Source organism: Anomaloglossus baeobatrachus, chromosome 1, assembly GCF_048569485.1.
Source record: "Anomaloglossus baeobatrachus isolate aAnoBae1 chromosome 1, aAnoBae1.hap1, whole genome shotgun sequence".
NCBI lineage: Eukaryota > Metazoa > Chordata > Amphibia > Anura > Aromobatidae > Anomaloglossus > Anomaloglossus baeobatrachus.
Window position 1 is genome coordinate 780,824,134 of NC_134353.1, and position 7,500 is coordinate 780,831,633.

The window sequence follows — 7,500 nt, forward strand, 5'->3', positions numbered from 1 at the left end:
TGCGTTTTTTTCCACTGCGCATGCTCAGCCTGCCGCAAGCAGCAAAAACCGGACGGGCCACATGTAAAAAACGTATGCAAAGGATGCGGTATTGTCGCCGCATCCGTTGCATAGGTTTTAGAGCCGGATTGGCCAACTCTGCTAAAACCGGAGGTTTGAAAGCAGCCTAAGCATGGGGAGGAGGGGAGAACTGAGAACCAAATTTGCTAAAAAATAACACTCAAGGTTACAAGTCCGGCTCCAGTCCGGCCGCCGGCATGTGTGAGCGCTCAGCTGAACGCCCGGCCGCCGGCATGTGTGAGCGCTCAGGTGAATGCCCGGCCGCCGGCATGTGAGAGCGCTCAGCTGAGCGCCCAGCCGCCGGCATGTGTGAGCGCTCAGCTGAGCGCCCGGCCGCCGGCATGTGTGAGCGCTCAGCTGAGCGCCCGGCCGCCGGCATGTGTGAGCGCTCAGCTGAGCGCCCGGCCGCCGGCATGTGTGAGCGCTCAGCTGAACGCCCGGCCGCCGGTATGTGTGAGCGCTCAGCTGACCGCCCGGCCGCCGGCATGTGTGAGCGCTCAGCTGAGCGCCCGGCCGCCGGCATGTGTGAGCGCTCAGCTGAGCGCCCGGCCGCCGGCATGTGTGAGCGCTCAGCTGAGCGCCCGGCCGCCATGTGTGAGCGCTCAGCTGAGCGCCCGGCCGCCGGCATGTGTGAGGGCTCAGCTGAGCACCCGGCCACTGGGTGATCAGCTGATCGTTCACAATAGTCTGCTGCCAGTAAAACTAAAGAAAAAAAAAAAAAAAGCTTTCCGTTGTTTTGTACGATCCGTTGCATCCATTGTGCCATTATATGCAACGCATCCGTCACACAACGCAATGCAACGGATACCGTTCAACGCAAGTGTGAAACTAGCCTTCTACACATTTGACCGCTGGATCAGTTAACAGTGTACCGGGGCTTTTAGAAAGTGCCTAGCTGATTAACCAGAGGCAAGTCAGTAGTGAAACATTTTTCCAAATCAAATCCTCAAATCTTCTAAATATTATATGATGTGCGCACCACCGATGCATGGCATAGCTCTCAGAGCAGTGTCTTGTAATAAGCCTTGCACCATTATGTCCATTTTTACAAAGGTTCTTGTGGAGTCGCTACGAAAAGATCTTGAAAATTGCTGAAACTATTCACGTTGTGCCCCCTCCAGTTATTATAGAGAACGCATACAAAATACATAATGCAAAACAAGAGGATGGGATCCTCATATAAACAGTTTCCACACCATCACACAGGCACAAAGGCAGTAGGAAATGATCCACAAGGAGTGTTACTAATATGGAGAATATTTCTGGAGACAGAATAAGTGCACATTGCCACAGGACTCGCACGGGTACTGCAAAAATCAGTTTGCTGAAATTGTTCAGATTCCATCTCCGTTCAGACACACAAAACCAGCACAGGCTTAGCCATGTTTTCATGAATACAGTTTAATATACCAGATTAAGCAGGATTAAGCATATGGAGTATGGACAAAAAAGGATTTATCTATGACATATTTCCTAATAACAGAGTGAAGAATCACAATCCAATATAAGCGGAACGCTACACGACAAGCTGGAAGCGGCCTCTGATACACATACAATGAGTTATCAGCAATGGAAGCCAATTAGTGCTTGGTCCATTTGTAGAACAGTGTTTTAGAATTGTGCTACATTATTGGAGAAATAAAACATCACCCTCTTACCACCTGACGATGGCTGACCGTCACATACAGGGGTCCTTTTATATCATAAAATAACTAATGAAGTTTCTATGGATCACACGCTACATAATTAAATATTTATGGGAATGCATAATTTATAAAAATATTATAATATATATATATATATACACATATATATACATATATATATATATATATATACATATATATACACATATATATATATATATACACACATACACATATATATATATACATATATATATATATATACACACACACATACACATATTTTTTTATTAAATATACATTTTTTATTAAATATATTTTTTTTATTAAATATATATTATATATATTTTTTTATTAAATATATATATATATTTTTTTTATTAAATATATATATATATAATATATATATATATATTTAATAAAAAAAAAATATATGTGTATATATATATATAATATGTATATATATATAATATGTATATGTATATATGTATATGTATATATGTATATGTATATATGTATACGTATATGTATATATGTATATGTGTATATGTGTATATGTATATATGTATATGTGTATGTGTATGTATATATGTATATGTGTATGTGTATGTGTATATGTGTGTGTATATGTATATGTGTATGTGTATATGTGTGTATGTGTGTATGTGTGTATGTGTGTATATATATATATATATATATATATATATATATATATATATATATATAATATATATATATATTTAATAAAAAAAATATATATGTGTATATATATATATATATAATATGTATATGTATATGTATATGTATATGTATATGTATATGTATATGTATATGTATATGTATATGTATATGTATATATGTATATATGTATATATGTATATATATATATATATATATATATATATATATATATATATATATATATATATATATATATATATATATATATATATATATATATATATATATATATATATATATATATATATATATATATATATATACACACATACACACATATATATATATATATATATATATATATATATATATATATATATATATATATATATATATATATATATATATATATATATATATATATATATATATATATATATATATATATATATATATATATGTGAGACTCATGTGGGTTTAGTGGATGAGGGCAGGTATATCTCACCCCGGTATCGGTCCTATGTGACTTAGCCTGGCCAGGATCACCTGGCTACTAATGGATTAATGGGAGGTGAAGGACGGAGGTAAAAGGAATCTGGGAAGTTGGGGGAGGGTCTCCATCTGGGAACACAGTAAGCCTGTCTGTGTAGGAGACACTTGTGAGGAGCAGTGCCTGATGTTTGTATGGTTTAGCTGGAAGGGAGAAGCCCTCCAGTTGGTAGTTAGGATAACACCGTGTATAGTTAGTGCCGGACAGGCAAGGATTTATTTTGTTGGTGTTTTTTTTTCTTTTTGTTTATGCTTCACTGCAATAAACCTGACCAAGCGTCAGTTACACCTTGAATTCGGCTGTCTGCCTGAGGTGAATACGTGCCCTTTGAACCCAGCAAAGGCGATCCCGGAGCGTGTTATCACATTGTGGTGGAGAACGCGGGCAGCACGTTACAGCGCATCATAATGGATGACGTGGTGAAAGCGCTGGTACAATCCGCAGCTGTGCAGCAAGAGGCAAATCTCTTGATGTCGGCACAGTTGAAGGAACTGGTGGAATCGACGGTTAAAGACCGCCAACTTTTGCAGCAGGTGGCGCAGCGTCTGGCGACCGTACCGGAGAGTAATGCGGAGGCTGACCAGAGGGTGATTCATGTGAGTCGGTGCTGGCAGAAATTAACCACAGAGGACGATGTGGAAGCTTACCTGACCACGTTTGAACGGACGGCGGAGCGGGAAAAGTGGCCAAAGGAGCGATGGGCCGACTTGCTTGCACCGTTTCTGGCAGGTGAGGCACAAAAAGCCTACTTTGATCTTGAGCCTGAAGCAGCGCATGACTTTGATAAACTAAAAGCCGAGATCCTTGCCCGGCTGGGAGTGACGACGGCCGTGCGAGCACAGAGAGTTCATCAATGGACTTATCAGCCCGATAAACCACCGCGGTCACAGATGTTTGACCTCATTCACTTGACCAAGAAATGGCTACAGCCCGAGGTTCTGACGGCGCCAGAGATGGTACAAAGAATCGTTCTTGATAAATACCTAAGAGCTCTACCGCCATCTCTGAAGAGGTGGGTAAGCCATGGAAACCCCACGACAGCGGATCAGCTAGTGGATCTAGTGGAGCGTTATTCCTTGGCAGAAGGACTTATGGACGATGCTACACATCCTCGCTCTTCCCCTTCTCGACGAGGATCTGGTAAGACTGTTCCAGGGTCATGGGGAGGAGGAAAATATCCTAAGGCAGTGGAGGAGGAAAACAGGACTGCTGGCCCTGTGAGGGCTAAGGTGCCAAACTATGGTCTTAGCAAGGGGCCCGTGAGGTGTTTCCGCTGCCAGGAGGCGGGCCACATTGCTGCAAACTGTCCAGTAACTGCAGAACCGATGCAGTGTGATGTCACGGACTTTGAAAAACGCAGGGCTATGGTTGCACGGGTAGTGTGTGTTGCTGCATGTCAAGGCGATATGAAAAAACACCTGTGTGAAGTGTCCATTGATGGCAATACTGTTGTTGCACTATTAGACTCGGGAAGTGTGGTGACTCTGGTAAAGGCCAGTCTGGTGGCAGTCCCGATGGGACCGTCAGATAAATTTTCTGTGACATGTGTGCATGGAGACACCTGCTCGTACCTCACAACGGTCTCCTGCATTACTACGCCCTATGGGTCTGTGCATCATAAGGTGGGACTAGTACCAGCACTATTGCATGATATCATTTTGGGCAGGGATTTTCCCCACTTCTGGCAGTTGTGGGAGAACCAATTAGTACCCCAGGGTAGCCGCACGGATGATCCTTCTCCCACACCTTGTGTGGGCCCGGAGCCACTAGAGGATGCCCCACAAGAGGGTTCAGAGGAGGAATCCGCTGAAAACAACCCCCAGTTCCCCTTTTCAGTTCTGGCGGGTGATTCCGATGAACCCGGGGCAGAGGCGGACACGGGTGGCTGCCCCCCTTCCTCTTGGCTGAATTTGGAAGTCCAGAAAGATGACTTCCAAAGTGAGCAAATGAGAGATCCTACCCTTTCTCAGGCTATAAAAAATGTTAAAATGATAAACGGGGTGCAGGTGGATGCAGGTACTAGGCTGTCTTACCCCTACATGGCACTGGAGAATGACTTTCTCTATCAGATAGAGAAGAAGGGGGATGACACAGTACAACGATTGGTTGTGCCGAGAGCCTACAGGCGGAGAGTGCTGGACCTGGCACACGGACACATGATGGGGGGACACCTGGGGGTCCAGAAAACTACCGAAAGGATATTACACTGTTTTGTTTGGCCCGGCATGCATCACGATATTCGCACCTATTGCGAGTCTTGTCCTGACTGCCAAATCTCTGCGCCTAGGCCCCGTTTCTGTAGCCCCTTAGTACCTCTGCCTATCATCGAGATCCCATTTGAGAGAATTGGGATGGATTTAGTTGGACCCCTCCCCAAGTCTGCACGAGGACACCAGCACATCCTTGTCATCTTGGATTATGCCACTCGTTACCCCGAGGCCATCCCTTTGCGTAACACGGCCACCAAGACCATTGCCAAGGAGCTGGTCCATGTGTTTAGTCGGGTTGGTGTCCCAAAACAAATACTCACAGACCAAGGAACCCCCTTTATGTCTAAAGTAATGAAAGAACTCTGCAGGCTGTTACAAATAGCACAGTTACGCACCTCCGTGTATCACCCTCAAAACGGACGGACTGGTCGAACGGTTTAACAAAACTTTGAAACAGATGCTCCGTAAGGCGATAGACAAGGACGGGAAGAACTGGGACTACTTACTCCGTATTTGCTTTTTGCCATCCGGGAGGTGCCCCAGTCTTCCACCGGGTTCTCTCCTTTCGAGCTTCTGTACGCCCGACGTCCCCGTGGACTGTTAGATGTCGCTAAAGAAACCTGGGAGGGACAGGTCACCCCGTTCAAAAGCGTAATAGACCATGTAACCCAAATGCAGGACCGTATTGCGGCGGTGATGCCCATCGTTAAAGAGCATATGATACAGGCTCAAGGAGCACAGAAAAGGATTTATGATAGGGGGGCCAAGATCCGTACTTTTGCACCCGAGATAGGGTTGTTGATCCTGGTCCCCACGGCAGAAAGCAAATTTCTGGCAAAGTGGCAAGGCCCCTTTGAAAGTTAAGGAACGGGTGGGTGAGGTAAACTACAAAGGTGTACCAGGCTGGTAAAAGGAAGCCTGACAGATTTATCACGTGAATCTGATAAAACCCTGGAAGGACCGTCCAGGCTCTGTCAGCAGGTCTGGCCCTTCCGGTCTGCAAGCAGACCATACCGGATGTCGGGACGGCGGAGACTCTGTCGGAGCGGGCAAAAGACCAACGTCAAGCAGTTTGTAATCAACAATCACGAGTTTTTCTCGGAAAAGCCCGGGCAGACCACTCTATTAAACATGACATCATAACAGAGCCTGGGGTAACAGTTCAGGTAAAGCCCTACCGAATACCGGAGGCTCGGCGGGAAGCTGTCTCCCGAGAAGTGAAGACCATGTTGGAGTTAGGTGTAATCGAGGAATCGCATAGCGCCTGGTCGAGTCCGATTGTGTTAATACCGAAACCAGACGGCTCCATTAGATTCTGCAATGACTTCAGGAGATTAAATGCGGTCTCCAAATTTGATGCATACCCTATGCCACGGGTCGATGAATTAATAGATCGGCTTGGAAAAGCCCGGTATATCACGACCCTAGACTTAACGAAGGGCTATTGGCAGATCCCGCTAACAGAGGCCGCTAAAGAGAAAACCGCGTTTTCTACACCGGAAGGTTTATACCAGTATGTGTATATGCCGTTTGGACTACACGGGGCACCGGCAACCTTTCAAAGGTTGATGGACCGAGTCCTGAGGCCCCATAGGCAGTATGCTTCTGCGTATTTGGATGACATAGTCATTTACAGCCTGGACTGGGAGACGCACCTCCAGAAACTAGAGGCTGTGATTGAGGACCTGCGGGAGGCGGGTCTAACAGCAAACCCCAAGAAATGTCATATCGGGCTGGAAGAAGCCCGGTATTTGGGATACGTAATTGGGAGGGGAATTGTTAAACCCCAGATTGACAAGATACAAGCCATTCAGAAATGGCCGCAACCAGTCAACAAGAAGCAGGTGAGAGCGTTTTTGGGAATAGCTGGCTACTACCGACGGTTCATTCCCAATTTCGCGGCTACCGCTGTTCCCCTGACGGACCTTACCAAAGGGAAAGACTCTGTCATGATCAAATGGACCACGGCAGCCGAAGAAGCCTTCCATAACTTAAAACTAGCTCTTTGCTCTCAACCTGTGCTAATGACTCCTGACTTCCGCAGCGAGTTCGTGGTCCAAACGGACGCTTCTGATGCCGGTATAGGGGCTGTATTGTCACAACTGAAGGACGGAGAGGAACATCCGGTCCTTTATCTTAGTCGGAAACTTAATAAGCATGAACGCAACTATGCCATAGTGGAAAAAGAATGCTTAGCCATTAAGTGGGCTCTAGAGTCCCTTAAATATTACTTGATAGGAAGGAAGTTCCGGCTGATCACTGACCATGCCCCTCTCAAGTGGATGCACTTGAATAAGGAACGGAATGGCCGAGTGACCCGGTGGTTCCTTGCACTTCAGGCCTACCGTTTTAC

The 7,500-nt window shown here is 45.1% G+C and overlaps 1 protein-coding gene across 3 annotated transcripts in view; it reads right to left on the reverse strand.

Annotated features, from left to right (window-relative positions):
• Positions 1–7,500, reverse strand: part of CSNK1G3 (casein kinase 1 gamma 3) — a 199,436-nt gene that overhangs the window by 80,263 nt on the left and 111,673 nt on the right. The gene's annotated exons all lie outside the window — the stretch shown is intronic.